Below are 15,957 nucleotides of genomic sequence, written 5' to 3'. Positions count from 1 at the left end.
AGTTCTGCACAGTAGGCTCCAGTTTTATGTCTCCGTTTGATTGTGAGCTCTCTGGGGTGGGACAGCCTTTGTTTGCTACTCAAACCGCACAGAGCACATTGTCAGTGCTTAATAATAATGCAGGACACAGGGGAGCCTCTAATAATGAAGGCAGTTTGTCATAGTACCCCTTCTCTCTTAGCCAAGTTTTGCTATTATCAGCACTGCAACTCAATGAACTAATTTGTGATTTTTATCCTTCTCCAGTGATGTTGAGTTTTTTTGCTTTTGCACAGTGCCTAGTACTAATCTTGGATCTATTCCTCATTGAGCTCCTACTGCAAGGGATCAAGAAAAGGGAAAATCACAATTCTGCTTTCCTTCTGACATGAAGGAAGCTGAGTGCCTGCACAAATTTAACCACCCCGGTTTTGTTCATACGCCATCAGTTACTGCTGTTAATGTTTCTTTTGCAGCAACACCACATAGTTGTGACTACTGAGCAGTGTGTTTTAGAGGAATGTTATACCACAGCCTTGCTGTTCCCCAGTCTCACATATGGTCACTGTCTTAGGAAGGCTATACGTGCCATTGTGGTGGCCTGGTTCTGAATATGGGAGAGCAGAGAGAGGAGGAAGCAGAGGAGTTTTGTTCCCACTTCTGTCAAGCATAAGTAGGAAACACTCTGGAAGAGGCTTTCATGGTATTGCCTCCTCCTGGCCCTCCTCTGACAAAGACACTTGTATTTCATAGAATCTTCTAGGTTGGAAAAGACCTTTAAGATCATCAAGTCCAACCATTAACCTAGCACTGCCAAGCCCATTAAACCGTATCCCTAAGCACAACATCTACATGTTTTAAATACCTGTGGGGATGGTGACTCAACGACTTCTGTGGGCAGCCTGTTCCAATGCTTGATGACACTTTCAGTGAAGAAATATTTCCTAATATCCAATCTAAACCTCCCCTGGTGCAACCTGAGGCCCTTTCCTCTTGTCCTATCATTTGTTACTTGGGAGAAGAGACTGATACCCACCTCTGCAACCTCCTTCCAGGTAGTGGAGAGTGATAAGGTCTCCCCTAAGCCTCCTCTTCTCCAGGCTAAACCAGCTCCGTTGCCCTTCTCTGGACATGCTCCAGCACCTCAATGTGTTTCTTCTTGCGGGTGGCCCAAAACTGAACACAGGATTCAAGGTGCAGCCCCTCTGAGTACAGGGGCACAATCACTCCCTAGTCCTGCTGACCACACTGTTCCTGATGCAGGCCAGGATGCCATTGGCCTTCCTGGCCACCTGGGCACACCGCTGGCTCATATTCAGCTGGCTGTTGACCAACATCCCCAGGTCTTTTCCCCCAGGGCAGCTTTCCAGCCACTCATCCCCAAGCCCATAGTGTTGCAGGGGGTTGTTGCAGCCCTCATGGTGAGGTTTCTGCCTCCATGTGACAAACTGATACCTCACTGAGCCCTTTTTACTTCCTTGTCCCAGAAGACCACATCCCCTCTCCACATCAACCTGCCATTTCCCAGAGTTACCTCTGTCTTCCTGGCATTAGCCTGGTGATCTCTCACTTGGGCTCCAAGCAGCCTGGTGACACCTTTTTACCATGTGCCATCCCTCTCTCCCACATCCCATAGGCTTTGCTGCTTTGTTGCACCTTCTTCTCCATGCTGGGATGCCCGGGCTGAGCTTTGTGTCCTGCTGCTCCATCGCTGGACTGCAGAACATGGTGACATTACTGAATATAACTGTGAAAAGCTCAAAAGCTTAAAAGCATTGCTGACTGGAGAGCTCTTAAGAAAGGGGATTCGTCTGCCTGAATGAGGAACCACTGTTTGCCTGTGCACCCTCCTCACTGGATACACGGGCTTCCAGGCACGAGCTGTGGTGGAAGAAAAATCCTCCAAGAGAGCTAGGATTGAAGTGGAATATTCTCCACAGATAAAACGGGCCTTACACAGGGCCAGTCATGACTGATTTATTACCAGCATCAGGCTGATGAAAGCTTACCCAGCCCGCCAGCTCAGCTTCTCCTCTAGCCCTGGGAGCTCCCCAGCCCCAGTGGTCGGTGGCAGAGGCTCTTCAGCATCTTAGGGATGAACAGGACAGCAGCAGCATCGTGCAGTCTCACAGTGGTGAGTAGCTGTCTGGGATGTGTTAACTCTTGCTGTGCTGGAGTACAAAAGGCAGACAGCTGGGCTGCCCCACCGGTTGTAAACCATGTTGCTGGTTTTCATTTCACTGTCCCCAGTTTGCTTGAAGAGCTCTTGGCCTATGTAATGTGAAGATCCCTAAGCAGCAGGATTCTTTGCAAGGCACCTGGGAACCCTTGAATTAAATTTTCTTGCTGCAGCTGCTGGAAATGGGGCTGGGTGAGAGTCAAAGTACTGTTTATTAATTGGCTGGTGCTGTGGCTCCTCCAACTCTTCCTGTTCAACAGGGCAGTCCTGGGGGAATTGCAAGTAGTCTCAGGGATTTTGGTTTCCTAAGCGATGCATGGAGGCTCCCAGCAAGATGGGCAGGTGTATTTTCACGGGAGCTGATTGTTCCCAGCACTGCGGAGCAGGATGAGCAGCACAGCAGACGTATCGGTTCCAGTAGAATAAGAATTAACCTTTGATTAAAACCAAATAAACACCCTGACAGCTTGGAGCCACTGACCCAGGCAAAGCGCATACGATAGCAACGTGGAGCAAGCTTCTTGTAAAGCCTCCTTCGTGTGTCTTGGCAAATAGGCTGTTATTTCTCGGAGCGCATCGGGCTTAGGCAGCAGCGTTGTGTTGAGTGGCAACTCAGAGGGGAAAGTGTCCCCAATGAGGAATGGTAGGGGCCTCAGACCCTGTCCTGGAGGCTTGGGAGGGTTTCCCTTTCCTGCTCCAAGGCAACTGATCCAAATGCCGACCATCTTACCTCACCTTAGCCAGTGAATTCAGTGAATTCAAAGCCTTGTGTGGTTTGGTTGTGGGCAGATGCCATGAGGCTGTTGGGCCATTTGTTTGGTCAGCTTTTTTGCTTCCATGTATTCTTGTAGGATGGAAAGGCACTGAGGCACTGCACTCCAACTGAAAATGTTTTTCATTGCTTGGGGATTCAAAGCAGGCTCCCCAAACCAGATCTTTGCTTAAAAAATAAAAAGCCTTTTAAGTTGCTTGTTTCTCTCTGTGTATTTTATCCCCTCCCAGAGCTCTGCTCTAACATTAAAGAGAAATGAAAAGCCATCTAATATTGCAAGCAGGTTGCGTCCTGGAGGAAAGATCTGAGCTGGGTTGGTGGTTACGGTTACAGGGGATAGTGGCAGAATTACTGTGCACTTAATGAGCTGGAACCCATCTGTGACCGGAGGCTGCAGGAGAAAGAGGAAGGAGAAGGTACTGGTGCAGTAGGGAAGTTTAATGTTCATTGTGCCCCTCAAGGAGACCTGAGGCTGCTGTCTCCCCCGTACCTTCTGATACGCAGGCTCGGGCCAGAACAGGGTTCCCATAACACATTCCCGCCTTTCCTCTCCTTGGAGCAAGCTCAGCTCTACCTGCCAGACAGACAGACCTCTGTAATTTGCACCAGGTCAGGCCCCGGACCCATTTGCTAAATTAGCTCACTGTGTTGTCACTTCAGATTAATTCCTGTCAGAGACCGTCTTTAATGAGACTGGCCCTGTGCGATGCCTGAGTACTTGTACGGTCTCTCTTTGTTTGCACTTTCATCCCCTCCGTGTTGGATAAACATCCCCCGCTGTCTACAAAACTCATCCGGGCTCCGGAGCCGGCTGCCATTTGCCTCATCAGCCAGCCCGAGCGGCATTAATGAGAGCTGCGGCGGTGGGGAGCCGGGCTCACCGTGTGGGGAGGTGACAGATAACAGAGCTGTTTGGACAGACACAGGACAGGGGCGTTAGCAGGAATTTAATGATTGTGATTAGAGTGGAAGGTTAACTCTGCTGATGGCCGGTGCAGCGCAGCAGGAGAGGTTTTATGCCGAGGCCCACGGGCTGTGGATCTGTATCGCTTCATTTGTGCCTCCGAGTTGTTCTTTTGCTCTCCTCTGAGCCCGCTTCAGCAGCGTCTGTCAGCTGCTGTCTGTCTGTGGCTCTGCTACCGCATGGAGCCGGACACCGCTCCAAGGGTGCGCTGACCAGGGCAGGGACATCTCTCTTCGCACCAAGCAGGGGCGGTACTGCTCGAAAGGGAGGATGAGCAAGCAGTGCATCAGTGGTAGTCTTTTACATAAATGTTTAGTTGAGAACACCGTTAACTCTCGCCACTGTGCTTCCCCACCTCCATGGCTTGATGAACCCGCGTGTGTTGGCCCACGAGGAACCAGTCCGGTGAAGCTGGGTGCATCTTCCAATGCTTGTCAGCAGCACTGTGATAAAACAAACAGCTCGTTTGGACAGCCAGGGTAGAACAGACTTCCACAGCAAGCTAATCCACCCAGCCCTGCGCTCCTCAGGAGGGAGAACATCCACGCCAAAAGCTTGTCTCCTCCCATCTTCAGCAGTAGCCAGGTCTGAAGAAGAGCGTAAAGCCAAGGCAGGCACATCCAGCGTTGCTTTCTCTGCCTCTAGATATTATAAACTCATCCGTGTATTGGGTCTTGAGTTAGGAACAGCTGCGAGCGCAGAAAGGTGGGGTACTCGAGCGGATGATGGCCCTTGCAGCAGCCCAGCCCTGTGCTCTGGGAGGTGGACAAAATCCCTGTTTCTTCTGCAGATGAAACCGTGGCTTCAGGCGAAGCTCCTTGGGAAGCTCAGCAGACGTTGCCTCGGGGGGTTGCCTGAGGGCTGCATCTCCGGGCTGGGGATGCCGAAGGCTAGGAAAGGCAGCAGTTCTGCATAAGGAAGGCAGGGGTGGCTGAACTCACTTCACAAACAGCCGGGTAACATTTTGCTGGCTCCAGGGGATTACGTGCTGTCAGGGTAACACTGCCATTACCAAGGTAACCACATTACGAGGGGCTGCAGACAGGCCTGGGTCCATAGCCCTCACCCAGAGGCTTGCTGCGCTACCATGTCCCCAGTGGCCCCATCCTATGTGTCCCCCCAAATAGTGTTGTGGTGCGGTTTTCAGCTGGGGGATGATGCAGGAGCTGAGGAGGTGATATGATGAGGTTTTTAGGACAGCTTAGCTAAATAGTAGTCAGGGCTGTTCTCCTAACTTCTTTTCTTACTAGAAGATGAAAAACTTAAAGGATGGAATTGTGGCTTGTAAAGAGGGGAGGGCCCTGTCCCGCTCTGGGTAAAATGTGACCTGTGGTGCACTGTCCTGCTGTTACCTGGTAAATGGGAAAGGGTTTATGGTGCCATATCCATCAAGAAATCCTCCTGCTGAGAGGCTGCTTAACTAAGCACCCCAGTTTGGTGCCCTGGTGTGGGGTATCATAGACAGGACACATGTCCTCTTCCCCACTAGAGCATCACAGTCCCAGCCAGCTGCCGCGAGGAAGGGAGCGTGACATCCCGTGAAGCGGCAGATGGTGGCCCTGGCTGCATGCAGGATGCTGCATGGATCAAAACACTTGTGGGATGTCACAAAGAACACATCTCTTTACTGTCCATCATTTGGTTGGTCCTGTCTCGCTGGTGTTAGGACTGGGGACTGCAGTGACTTGGCCTCCCAGTGTTTGCTTAAGACTGGATCTCAAAGCAGACCTTCTGTCATAGGATGGTTTGTAAGTCACGCCTGCTGGAAAGCTGCTTTGGTCCTGTCTTTTTTGTCTGCTTTGGCCACCAGTTCGATGTCTGATCACACTCTGCTGTTGTATGGCACAGTGTCAAATCAATGCAATTCCACCTACCTGCTGAGCCATCCTCTGGTGGGAAAAGGTGGTTTTTCAGCTCTAACTCTCCCATCTCCCTCAGTGATGCCTTTCTTTTTTAATTTTTTTTTTTCAACATTTGTTCAGGCAGCAAGAACAGGCAGATTACACTTGTGCTCTCCAGTCAATTGCCTTCAGTTGTGCTGGGGGCATACATGATGCTGTGCAGAACTCAGACCCGAGGGAGGTGGAAAAGGATGCAGAAAGAAGCCAGTGTGTCAACAGCACATGTGCTTGGCGGACGGTTCACACGGCCATCATGATGCAAATCCAGGGAAAGCAAGAGAAGGGAGAGGTGACACTGCCTTTTTAGGCTGCAAGAGAAGGAGAGGTTTGGAATGTGCAGTGGGATTGAGTGGTGGGAGGAGAGCTGGCTGTTCAGTAGCAGTTGATGGGCAAGCTGTGCTTGAAGCTTAATGAGATTGCTGTGCAGGACCGGGGCGGGGGTAAAGCAGCCACTTTGCCACAGGCATTTGGGTGGGAAGAGGGCAGGATCCTGTCTCAGCTTTACTCTCTGCTGCTTTAAAGTGGGCCACAATGTCAGTCACTGCAACTGACAGTACATTAAGCCATTTCTCTTTTTGTCCCTAGCAATCTGTCATGGAGGATGATGTGTCCATGAGACCAGCTGCTAGAACAAGGTCCTTTCTACCTATGCTGTAGGGAGAGACTCCAGGACAGGCAGATGTTTGGTGGGGGTGGGAAACAAGGAGCTTTTTCCACATTTCATGTATGTATTCTTTATTGGCTAAGGCAGCAACAGCAGAGCTTCCACCCAGTGCAAAGGAAGAGAGTTTCCTCCTGGCCATTGCTTACTGCAGGTACAGGTGCTGTCCAGCCACGGTTGTTAGCCCTCTCAGACAGAGTGATTCGTACAAGGCTGGCCAGGGAAGATTGATGGGTCAAGTGAGTTCAGTGGAAATGACTGGGAGCCGTGGGATGAAGTTTCCCTCTTAGGTCCACCTAACATCTTCCAATGCTGCTATTGAGACATCCCTTTTCCCACAAGAGCTTAGCAAACGATGCCTAAGTAATGAATTAGTCTGACTAACTCTGTCTTTTTGCATTCACAAATCGCCTTTCAGTATGATTCATAGTTTTCCCGCGTTAGTTATCCCTGGTCCATAGATCGTGGGTAATCAGTTAGTTGGGAAAATTGTTAACCTGAGCCAGGGGTAGGTTAGTTATGTGCCATTTTCTTCGCTGTTTATCCAAAGTAAGCAAGGTAGCCTGCCTGAAACAAGGTAGCTGAAAATTTTACCATGTGGCTTGCCATTCATAAGTTTCCTTGCAGCAGAGATTTTGTTTTAACATTCACTTTTCGTAAGCACTGGTCCTAATGCAATTCAGCTACTTGAGTGTGCAAGAGAGAAAGCAGGATATTGTTTAGCTTGCCTAGTACAATGGAATAATTATGAACAGTTTTCCCACCCTTAGCTCTGTTTGGAATACTTACAGTGCCTGAGAAGAACAGTACAAATAATCCCGCTGGAAAGGCTCATCTTAAAACACATCTAGTAGCAAAATCTCATCTCTCTCTAGCTCCTAACACCACTGTTCAGTGCTCATTCAGGGTAAGCAGAATGTGAGAGAAGAGATAATCACATTCCCCTAACCAATATACCCCTCATATCAGCCTTGCAGGCTTGAGATGTTGTTTTCACACCATTGTGCTTGTTCCTATCCAGCAGGCTGTTGGCTTGTGTTCTACAAAGCTGAGCACAGGATGAAAAAATGCTTGCCAGGTATCACAGATAAAAGTGAGTCCTTTGTGTGCATCTCTTACCCACACTCCATCGATGGCTTCAAGGGGTACCTGCTAGTTATTGAATCTTTCTCAGAGTCCCTATCGATAAGCTGCAATGCAGCTTCCTCCCTTTTACTCTGCTCATCTGTTGTTTTCAGTAGTCAGCCCATGTTCCTCCTACTGCTTCAGAGTCTTCTTTGTGTGCCTTCTTCCCCTTCCCTGTTCCCTTCCTATTTTCCACCTCTGTTTCCTTTTTTTGGTTTTGTTCTTGTTTTTGAGGTTTTCTTCCTGGCTTTCACTTCCTAGTACATTGTGGTGGGTTGACCTGGCTGGAGGCCCAGTACCCATCAAAGCAGCTATATCGCTCCCCTCCTCAGCTGGGCAGGGGAGAAAATAGAACAAAAATCTCGTGGGTCAAGATAAGGGCAGGGAGACATCACTCACCAATTACCATCATGGGCAAAACACACTCAACTTGGGGAAAAAATAATTTAATTTATTACCAATCAAATCAGAGTAGAATAATGGGAACTTAAACCTTAAAACCTTCCTCCCACCTCCCTTCTTCTTCCCAGGCTCAGCTTTGCTCCTGATTTTTTTACCTTCTCCCCACCAGTGGCACAGGGGATGGGGAATGGGGGCTGTGGTCAGTCCATCACACGCTGTCTCTGTCGCTCCTTCCTCCTCTGGGTGAGTATCCTCACACTCTGCCCCTGCTGCAGCGTGGGGTCCCTCCCACAGGAGACAGTCTTCCACAAGCTTCTGCAATGTGGGTCCTTCCTGCGGGCTGCAGTTCTTCACAAACTGCTCCGGCATGGCTCCCTTCCATGGCGTGCAGTCTTTCAGGAGCAGCCTGCCCTGTCTAGGCTCTTTTCTCCACGGGGTAACAGCCTCCTTCAGGCATTCCCCTGCTCTGGCGTGAGGTCTTCTCCAGGCTGCAGGGGAGTCTCTGATCCCCCATGACCATCCATGGCTGCAGGGGCACATCCGGCCTCATCAAGGTCTGCACCATGGGTTGCCAGTGAATCTCTGCTCCGGCATCTGGAGCGCCTCCTAATCATCCTCCTCCACTGACCTGGGTGTGTGCAGAGTTGTCACATATTTTCATTCCTCTTTCCAGCTGCAGTTGCTGTTGCCCATGGGGAGTCTCTGATCCCCCATGACCATCCATGGCTGCAGGGGCACATCCGGCCTCATCAAGGTCTGCACCATGGGTTGCCAGTGAATCTCTGCTCCGGCATCTGGAGCGCCTCCTAATCATCCTCCTCCACTGACCTGGGTGTGTGCAGAGTTGTCACATATTTTCATTCCTCTTTCCAGCTGCAGTTGCTGTTGCCCATGTTTTTTCCCCCCTTCTTAAACATGTTATCCCAAAGGTGCTACCACCGTTGCTGATGGTATCGGCCTTGGCCAGCAGCAGGTCCATCTTAGAGCTGGCTGGCATTGGCTCTATCAGACCGAGGGGACCCTTCTGGCAGCTTCTCACAGAAGCCACCCCAGCAGCCCCTCCACTACCAAAACCTTGCCATGCAAACTAAATACAAACACGTTGGAGTTAAGAGGGGAGAGTGTGAAGGGGGAAGGGTTTGGAAGAGAGATGTAGTCTGTCCCATAGCTAGTGACAGACGGGCAGGAGTAGGCACTAGATACTGTTTTTCATGAAAAAATTAAATGTATGCAGTCATGCTGCCAGTGCAGGCAAAGTGAAGGGCTTTATGGCTCCCCCTATGTGTGCTGTGCTGCCTGCCTCTTCTTTACTGGAGACAGGACTGCGAGTGCAGTCCAGTTAGAGGTGGCCTATAGGCTCTGGAATGTTACTTAACTATATACCTTCATTATGTTTACCCGACTGGGAAGTTCAGAGGCTCACACAAAGGCTATTTCTTCTCCAGTAAGCAATAACCTCCTCCTTTATTAACTGCTGTTTTTAAGGATAAAGGTGCCCTATGTAGAGCCAGCTTGCTTTTTCTTCCTGGAGCCAGAAGCGCTGACAGCGTGGTACACAGACACGTATGTGGTTCTGGCTGCAGGCAGTCCAGTGCAGGGAAATGGGCGAAGAGGTGACTGTGCTCACTGAGATTAGGGATGGGTATTGAGTTGTGTTGTGGCTTAACCCATCAGGCAGCTAAACACCACACAGCCATTCACTCACTGGCCCCTACTGGGGTTGGGGAGAGAATTGGAAAGAAGGTAAAACTCATGGGTTGAGATAAAGACAATTTAACAGGACCAAAAAGGAAGGGAAAGTAATAATAATGATAAAATAATGTACAAAACAAGTGATGTACAGTGCAGTTGTTCACTACCCACTGACCAATGTCCAGCCAATCCCCAAGCAGCAGCCACCACCACCCAGCCAACTTCCCCCAGTTTTATTGTTCAGCATGACGTCATACAGTATGTTCAGAGGCTCACACAAAGGCTATTTCTTCTCCAGTAAGCAATAACCTCCTCCTTTATTAACTGCTGTTTTTAAGGATAAAGGTGCCCCATGTAGAGCCAGCTTGCTTTTTCTTCCTGGAGCCAGAAGCGCTGACAGCGTGGTACACAGACACGTATGTGGTTCTGGCTGCAGGCAGTCCAGTGCAGGGAAATGGGCGAAGAGGTGACTGTGCTCACTGAGATTAGGGATGGGTATTGAGTTGTGTTGTGGCTTAACCCATCAGGCAGCTAAACACCACACAGCCATTCACTCACTGGCCCCTACTGGGGTTGGGGAGAGAATTGGAAAGAAGGTAAAACTCATGGGTTGAGATAAAGACAATTTAACAGGACCAAAAAGGAAGGGAAAGTAATAATAATGATAAAATAATGTACAAAACAAGTGATGTACAGTGCAGTTGTTCACTACCCACTGACCAATGTCCAGCCAATCCCCAAGCAGCAGCCACCACCACCCAGCCAACTTCCCCCAGCTTTATTGTTCAGCATGATGTCATACGGTATGGAATATCCATTTGGCCAGTTTGGGTCAGCTGTCCCAGCTGACCCACCGTTCAGTTTCTTGTGCACCTCCAGTCTCCTTGATGGCAGGGCAGTATGAGAAGCTGAAAAGTCCTTGACTTAGTGTAAGCACTGCTCAGCAACAACTAAAACATCAGTCTGTTGTCAACATTATTCTCATCCTAAATCCAAAGCACAGCACTATACCAGCCACCAGGAAGAAAATAAACTCTATCCCAGCTGGAACCAGGACAAGTTGGATCCAGTGAGGCACTGAGCAGTGTCAATCTTCAGATGTGAAGCTCGAAAGAGATGGGAACCATTGCTCTGGGCAGGAGAATGCTGTGGAGTAACGTGAGGGACATTGTCCCTTATTCAGCTTATGCCCGTGCTGCAGACAGAGAGGCGATTTCAGGCTCTGCAGTGCATAGTCAAGAGCAGGTGCGATCTCGCAGCAGCAGTATAGAGCTTCCAGTCTGAACAGAAGGACCACATGTGCCTTCAGGATCGCAAATACGGCTGTGAGACAGCAGGAGGGAGATAACAAGCATAGTTAGACATACACGTAACCTGTCTAGCTCAGTACCGAGAGTGACAGCACCAAGGCTCTTTGCACAGCCTGGGGAGCATGTGGCTTTCCCTCCCTTCCCACCCACCACCAAATTCAGGTGCTAGTTTACCCTCTTTCTCCTCCAGCTCCTGGGCTCCCCTCCTCAGGATGCGCAGCCGTGCGATGCCCCAGTAAGCCCATGGCTTGTGAAGTTGCCAGTCATGCTGTGCCTCAGTTAAGGCTTTTACTTGACTGTCTCTCTGACAGAGTGAAGATTAGGTCTGTTCTTCTCAGACCAGGGAGCATATGCTAATAAAATACATATTGCTTTCTGATCAGCCCCTAATGAAAGACATTATTGAAAAGTGTGGAACAAGCACTTACAGTAATTCATGACAGCACCAATTTGGCTTCTCTGGGAAGCCGTAAACTGCTGCTCTCGGCACCTAATGAGGATGGGCAGCTGATTGTGTGTGCAAGAGGAAGAGAGAGAGACTGTCTCCTGGCTTAGGTGGCTCCGGCTGTCCTCAGTAGCTACTGAAGGTCGCAGTTACTTCTCTCTTTGGAGCTAGGGATGTCTCAGCCCAGAAGGGGAGCCTCCTGCTAAAGACAATTTAGGAGGAAAATCTTCAAGGACTCTTCGTTTAGACTGAATAATTGATTTTCTTTGGCCATCCATGCTTGCTTAACCCTAGGATATGAATCTGTGTGCTTGACTGATGAACAACATAGGCATGAATTTCAGTTCACTGGTGCACTTGTCTAGCAAATGCCAACTGTATGTTTGCAATGTGATTATTTGCTTTGGAAACCCCTAATGACTAATGGTCATCAAGCAAGGAAAATTAAATAAATCCAACTTTAAACTTAACCTAGACCTTTAATTGATGCTGTTAATGCTGACATCATTTCCATTCAAGGTGCTGATGAAGTATTAACCCAGGAAAATGTTTTAATCCAATCTGACAGGCACAGGAAGTTTGGTGAGAGATTATAGAGAAACATCGCAGTGACTGTCTTCATATCCAGACCAAATTTCTCTGCTAACAAAACTTACCCAAATGGCTTTTCCAGATGGCACCTACCTTGCTGAGTGAGCAAGCATCTTCCCCATGGCTGGTAGCAGCCAGTGAGATCAGAATTCCCTATTAGGATTGTGCTGCTGATATTTTGTGCAGCCGACACCAGATTGGGATGCAATGCCACCTCAGTGAAGGATCAGGATATTGTAAAGAAGATCTGAAAGGTGTAAAACTGTTCAGGTGGTTCGGGTGGGATGAAATGCAGCAGTATAAATGCAAGGTCATGCATATGGAGAGTGCTGTCAGAGGAATCTGCTGCAGGCTGGGAGCTCATCAGTGGGAGATGACTGAAGTGGAGGAGCGATGTGGATGAGTGAGTTGACTTCAAGGAGCTGCTGGTAAGATGCAGGTGTGAGGAAGGGCAAATGTACGCTTAGGTGAAGTCTGAGGTACTTCCAGGCAAGGAGAAGTGCAACTGCATCCTGTATGCAGGGCTGGGACGCTGAACTCCAGCAAGTGGGATCATGCAGAAAAGGATTACAGAGTAGAACAGAGAAAGTGAGAGTCGGTGTTACAAGAAGCAGCAGAGAATGCTTAGCTCGTTTAGCCTAGCAAAGCAAAGGCTGAGAGGGGGTGTGGTTGCTGTCTATAAAAACATCAGGGGGTCAAGCAGCAGGGAGGGAAAAGGGCCATTTAAGCTGAAGGACAATATTGGCACAAGATCAACTGGGTGCAAGCTGCCTGTGAATAAATTCAGGCTGGAAATTAGAACATTAGTGTGGTCAGTCTCTGGAACAGATGTCCAGCGGGAGGAGTGAGCCAAATGGGAAGAGCTTTTAAGATAGGATGTGGTACCTTCATAAAATGAATAAGCAGAGGTAGCTCCTGTGGTGACAGGGGACTGGACACTGTCAGCCAGGAGTGTACTTCCCCTGCTGTGTCCCTGAACGTGGCCATGCTTTTCCCTTTTCTGAACTCCTGGAGGTAGGAGGGGGCTGCCAGTGCAGGGGGGGGTAGTTCTATCCCTCTGCCAAAATACAGAGAGCAAGAATCAAATCTGTGGTGTGCAATTGCAATGTCAAAGACAAACCATCTCCCTCTGCTCTGCCCTGGGGTGCCAAGGCGACATCAAGGACCAGCATCTCAATCCAGTGCTGTGTATGAAAGAGTCCATGTGAAGAAGTGGGATAGAAGGGTCAGATTTATGGCACATTTATCCATCACTGTGGAAAATATTGGAGCCTCATGTTCAGGAAAGGTTCCTAAAGTCCCTGTCCCCACCTTCCTCATGCCCCCGTTTCTCATTCTTCTTTTTCCCAAGGTATCTGCAATGAACTTTACTTCCACCCATGGAACTCATCTCCAGGGCTCTCATTCTCCAGCAATGAAGAATGGGTCTAGCCCTTGGATAATTTGTTCTCTATTTTTGACACTCTAAACTCTGACACACATAAATTCTGTTTTATTTTCCTTTTTTTTGTTTGTTGGTTTGGTTCTTTGGGTGTGGTTTTTGTGGTTGGTTTTTGTTTTTTTTTTTTTTTTTAACTTTTCAAAGTCCATGGCATCTAAACTCTTTGAAGTTACCTCTCTGCAAGGCATCCTGAAGCTCTGGACATCCGGTTGGGGCAGAAATTGAGGGGGGCGCATGTCTGCTGATGTAGCAGGGTAGTTTACATTGCAGAGCCTCGTGTTCATCCCAGGAGTTGCCACTAGCACCACAACAGAGCTCAGCCCCTTTCAGTCCCTAGGATGGGGTGCTTGGGAGTATCTTTCCTGGCTGTCACCAGTTTAAGACCACAGACACAGCCAGTCCCATCATGTTGAGTGTGGTGGTGTGATTGTCTCTGATCTTTGTGAACGATGCGTCTTTTGGAAGGGAGCAGCTGGATCTTGGTGGGATGAGTTGATGGCAGTCACAGCCACAGGGGAAATCTGATATGCGATTGTGCCTGCAGCCCCCTTGGACAGAGCTGTATAATGTGTCCAAGACTGTTGGCAAACAGTCTGAAACAGTACAAATGGGAGGTGCTTTCACATCTTGAGCGGTATTGCCTGTCAGGGGAAAAGTGCCCTTCTGCTGCTGTTACCTTCTCCTGGGTCCTGGACCATGCCAAACTTGGGTGTTTGTGCCCAAGTCTCCCAGACTTGGGAGACTGCTCTCCTGGGCACGAGAAACATGGATGCCCTCGCACCCAGTGCTGCCAGGATGCTGAGCTTTGCTGATCGCTTGAAGAGCACAGCCCATCAGCTGCATGGACAGCTGAGGATTCTCTTATCCACATTACTGCCCCATGCTTCTTCCAGACCTTTTAGAGAGACCCATCCTTCCTGCACCACTAGGCTCCCCATGGCTCCTGGCCCCATGCATGTCTGGAGTGTCCTGACACGCACAGATGGGAGAGGAGGGGTGGAGTCGGGGGCTCAGCCCAATGTCCCACCTTCGTGCATGCCAGAGACGGCATTTGTGTGTTGTGCTCCTCTACAGAGCTGTACAGGGAGCAAGGAAGAGGCTGTTGGAGGGAGGGAGCCTGCTTTTGTCTGCCTTCTCCTCTCCCTTCGGAGAGGCCGGCTGGCTGGGAGCTTTCCCAGTGGCCCACGTCTGCGGTTAGCTGGCGAGGATGGAGTTGGGTGTGCAGGCAGCCACCCCTGTCTCGTTTGTGCTACGGGAAGGAGCAGCCGGGGGAATTTGAATGAGGCTGAGGAAAAAGGGAGAGGGAGTGAGTGTGTGTGGAAAGGGTTTGGAGGTGAGATACTCGAAAGCAGAGCTAGCGCTCGTGCCCTGACCTGAGAAGCTGCTGAAGAAGTGGGATGAGTAAGGAGACGGTGGCAGGAGGGAGTAGCAATGCTGGGAAGCTGGATGCCTGCAGAGCAGTTACTTTGCCCCAGTCAACGTGTTGGGGAATCTGCATGATTTTAACGTGCGTTTTTCTAGCTGGTGTTGGCAACAATTCCCTGGGGATTGGTGATGAAACAGGTTTTCTTTCTAATTTCTCCTCAAACAAGCATGCACAGCTGCATAATGTGCAGCTGGTTGTCAGATGACAAGTGTGGCTACACGGGTCACACCAAGTCGCAGCACAGGTAGGTTACCGTGGTCTCGTGAACGCATGCTGTGGTTTGTTGAGCAGGACTGCAACATTAGCTATTGACAGATGTGTTTATTATATCCTTTGGCTTTATGATGTCTGTTAGCTGGTATGTACCTCTTGCTTTCAGTCTGAAAGCAATGTCCTTTTTCCTTTAATAGCCTACATAAACAGAAAACATAGATATGACAGTGTCATTCTTTGGACCCCTTCACTGTGGCAGCATCCCAAATGGGATGGAAGCAGGGGGCAGGGGTAGTGTGGCATCCTGCTTTTCCTTCTGAAGCTCTCGGGGTGTGTTCCTGGACCATGAGTTGGCTTGCCACAGTGGTACAAGCACTCTCTAAGCACCACGAGCCAGCTCGAATGATAAGATGGGGGACTGGGCAGACAATACCGACCAACAGGATGTGATGTTGAGGAATGAGAAAGGGCAGACCTAGTCTGCAGGTCCCAGAGGCTTGATGGCTTAAGTACATATGAGCATGTAAGTATGCTTTCCCTTGGTTACTAATACTACTTACAAATGAAAGGGGAAAGCGACAGGTTGCACACTGTGCATGTGAATACATACATCCCACGCAGGGCTGCTTTTGCCCTTTATAAGGTGTTTTTAGTGAACCCATTCTGCAAGAACTTCCTTCCCTCTGTGTGATATTCACAGCCAGCTGGTAGAAACTGTGGGTTTGTTTGTTTTTTCCCTTCCCATCCCTTCCCTCTCATTATTGGAAATGAAAGGAGGTGAAGGCAGAGATGAGGCTGTGCATTGCGCTGTGCTCTTGTTCTGGCCCCACTGGCAGCATCCCGAGCCTGGTGATGA

At 49.5% G+C, this 15,957-nt stretch overlaps 1 protein-coding gene across 1 annotated transcript in view; it reads left to right on the top strand.

Annotated features, from left to right (window-relative positions):
• The window catches only part of MDGA1 (MAM domain containing glycosylphosphatidylinositol anchor 1), a gene marked incomplete at its 5' end in the record, with an annotated part of 95,106 nt that overhangs the window by 46,237 nt on the left and 32,912 nt on the right, over nucleotides 1–15,957 (top strand). The window lies entirely within an intron of this gene.

Source organism: Eurypyga helias, unplaced genomic scaffold (genome assembly GCF_000690775.1).
Source record: "Eurypyga helias isolate BGI_N326 unplaced genomic scaffold, ASM69077v1 scaffold9808, whole genome shotgun sequence".
NCBI classification, from domain to species: Eukaryota; Metazoa; Chordata; class Aves; order Eurypygiformes; family Eurypygidae; genus Eurypyga; species Eurypyga helias.
Note: the sequence above shows the minus strand (reverse complement) of the source record. Positions and strands in the feature narration are given on the sequence as shown.